The sequence below is a fragment of the Zalophus californianus genome, chromosome 5 (genome assembly GCF_009762305.2).
Source record: "Zalophus californianus isolate mZalCal1 chromosome 5, mZalCal1.pri.v2, whole genome shotgun sequence".
NCBI classification, from domain to species: domain Eukaryota; kingdom Metazoa; phylum Chordata; class Mammalia; order Carnivora; family Otariidae; genus Zalophus; species Zalophus californianus.
In genome coordinates, this window is record NC_045599.1 from 132,551,143 (window position 1) to 132,554,669 (window position 3,527).

Sequence of the window (3,527 nt, forward strand, 5' to 3'; positions counted from 1 at the left end):
AATTTCCTAGCAAGGGAGGAATTAGAGAGCTATAAGAAAGTCTGCCACACTTCATTCCATGAAAGCAGATGAAAACATTTGAGCCACGTGCTATTTGGGAAATTGTGGGTGTCATGTTTTGAATGCAAATTGATGTCTTAATTATGAGATTGGACACATATAATTAGCAAATTGATGTTGTATGTTTGAACCATAATGTGATCATTATTATTAAAACATTATTATTACTTTAGAATAATGAAGAATTTATGGGGATGTCCAAATTTTTCATTAAACTACAGGGAAGTTAACATTCCCTCCTGAAAAAACCTTAAAGACAACATGAAGTCAAAAATAAGGCTTTTTCTGTATTATTTTAAATAAAGCGTACTTAATGCAAACATTTTATCTGAATATAAATTAAATAATGTTAACATTATATTTTCTAGCTCACCTTTTGCTACTGATCAATATTTAGATTATCAATAACCATTCCAGGCTTTCAAACAATTTTAGAATGGATATTGAAGACTCAAAATTGCTTCCCTTACTCTAACCATTGGTGTAGAGTCTTCTTCACTTTTGACTGCTTTGGGAAGATTGGTAGAGAAGCTTCCAAAACCTACAGATTACCTGTTGCTAACAGAGGATATTTAAAATTCTATCTTCTGGGGCCCCTGGGTGGCTCAATCATTAAGCATCTGCCTTCGGCTCAGGTCATGATCCTAGGGTCCTGGGATTGAGCCCCGCATCGGGCTCCCTGCTCCCCGGGAAGCCTGCTTCTCCTTCTCCCACTCCCCCTGCTTGTGTTCCTTCTCTCGCTTTGTCTCTCTGTCAAATAAATAAATAAAATCTTTAAAAAAAAAAAAAGTCTCACTCGCCGCAGCCAGGCCGCGCTCCACGTTCTCCCGCAGCTCGTCCTTCGCGTGCACTGCCGCCACCTCCACCGACCGCAATGGAAGAGATCGCCGCGCTCGTCATCGACAGTGGCTCCGGCTTGCGCAAGGCGGGCTTTGCTGGGGATGACGCCCCCCGGGCCGTGTTCCCGTCCATCGTCGGGCGACCCAGACACCAGGGTGTGATGGTGGGCATGGGCCAGGAGGACTCCTACGTGGGCGACGAGGCCCAGAGCAAGCGGGGCATCCTGACCCTCAAGTACCCCCTTGAGCGCGGCATTGTCACCAACTGGGACGACATGGAGAAGATCTGGCACTACCCCTTTTACAACGAACCGCGAGTGGCCCCCGAGGAGCACCCCATGCTGCTGACCGAGGCCCCATGAACCCCAAGGCCAACCGCGAGAAGATGGCCCAGATCATGTTGGAGACCTTCAACACCCTGGCCAGGTACGTGGCCATCCAGGCTGTGTTGTCCCTGTAGCCCTCTGGCCGCACCACTGGTATTGTCATGGACTCTGGGGACGGGTCACCCACACTGTGCCCTTCTACGAGGGGTACACGCTGCCCCACGCCATCCTGCGTCTGGACCTGGCTGGCCGGGACCTGATGGACTACCTCATGAAGATCCTCACGGGGCGTGGCTACAGCTTCACCACCACAGCCGAGCGGGAAATCGTGCGTGACATCAAGGAGAAGCTGTGCTACGTCGCCCTGGCTTTCGAGCAGGAGATGGCCACGGCTGCGTCGTCGTCCTCCCTGGAGAAGAGCTACAAGCTGCCCGACGGGCAGGTGATCAACATCGGCAACGAGCGGTTCCGCTGCCCGGAGGCTCTCTTCCAGCCTTCCTTCCTGGGTATGGAGTCCTGTGGCATCCACGAGACCACATTCAACTCCATCATGAAGTGTGACGTGGACATCCGGAAGGACCTCTATGCCAACACGGTGCCGTCTGGCGGGACCACCATGTACCCCGGCGTCGCCGACAGGATGGAGACAGAAGAGATCACAGCTCTGGCGCCCAGCACGATGAAGATCAAGATCATTGCTCCTCCTGAATGCAAGTATTCCGTGTGGATCGGGGGCTCCACCCGGGCCTCACTGTCCACCTTCCAGCAGATGTGGATCAGCAAGCAGGAGCATGACGAGTCAGGCCCCTCCATCGTCCGCCGCAAATGCTTCTAAATAGACTGTGAGCAGATGCGTAGCATTTGCTGCATGAGTGAATTCCGGAGTATAGGTTTGCCCTGGCAAATGTATACACCTCATGCTAGCCTCATGAAACTGGAATAAGCCTTTGAAAAGAAATTTGTCCTTGAAGCTTGTATCTAATATCAGCACCGGATTGTAGAACTTGTTGCTGATCTTGACCTTGTATCCAAGTTAACTGTTCCCTTGGTATATGTTTAATACCCTGTACATATCTTTGATTTAAACCCTTAGCACATGCGGCTCGGTCAGTTCGTGGCTGAGGTTGAGATCACGTTGATGGAAGAGAAATCCATTGATTGGAGAATCTGCAAGACCATGAGGCTCTTGATCTGTGCAGGGTATTAATGTCTAAGAGCTGCCTATTCCAGGATTTCTCTGGAGGCTGACAAGAGTCCTGAATGAGTTGTCATTTCTGTCTTGCCGGTCTAACAGGGTTGGGAAGGTCCGAGCCTTCAGACCCACTTTTCCTTTCTTACCCGATGTTTTCCTGCCAGAACACCGTGGGTTGTTAATTGCCTTGAGTTGGAAAACGGTTTGCATTTACAACTGTAAATTTATTCATCCTTTTAATTTATGTAAGGTTTTTGTACACAATTCTCAATTCTTTAAGAGATGACAACAGATTTTGGTTTTCTACTGTCATGTGAGAACATTAGGCCCCAGCAACGCGTCATTCATTGTGTGAAGAAATAAAAGTGCTGCAGTAAAAAAAAAATAAATAAATAAAATTTAAAAATAAAAATAAATAAATAAAATTCTATCTTCTGTTTTGATCCTCCTTAGCTGAGGTTATTACTGGATCCATAAGCAGTGAACTGCAGATAAAAGGAAGAATTTTTACATTAAGAAGATGACAAAATAGAACTTACTTTTCTAATACCTGGTTTATCAAGAATTGGTGGATATTTTTAAAATACTCTAAATTAATTAAGGACTAGTAAAATATCTAAAGCCTCATACAACTTAAAACATAGATTTTTTTTTAAGCACTTTGTAAAGTATATATCCAATAAAGTTCTGAGGTTAGAACTGTTATTCTGGCAATAAAGACTGATTGTGGAATAAAACTACTTGATAATTGAACCTGGAGAATTATGTTGTGAAGTTTCAGCTAATTACTGGGAAATGTATTTTTCCCTCTACAAAGCAAGTTTAACTGATTTTTTTAATTCCCAGATCTCTTTTTAACTGAGACCCAACATAGTCTCTCGTCCTCATAGTAGATATTAAAACTTACACTAAACAAATGCTTATAAGATATTAAGAAGAAACATGGAATAATGCAATCTCACCTTCATTGATATGATCTTCTTTATAACTGTTTAGAAGTAATAATTTATCCCATTATTTAAAAAGTTTAAGTCTTTTTTCTGCTAAATTTGTAACCATTTTTTATTGGATAATTCCTCCAAGATAACACAAAGTTTTGGGTTGTGAAAT

At 44.3% G+C, this 3,527-nt stretch overlaps 1 pseudogene across 1 annotated transcript; it reads left to right on the forward strand.

The window, feature by feature from the left end:
- The first annotated feature begins 934 nt into the window (after window positions 1–934).
- LOC113929303 lies at window positions 935–2,796 on the forward strand (annotated as a pseudogene). Its single transcript, XR_003522157.1, has one exon. The product of XR_003522157.1 is annotated as an actin, cytoplasmic 2-like (transcript).
- Window positions 2,797–3,527: the final 731 nt, after the last annotated feature.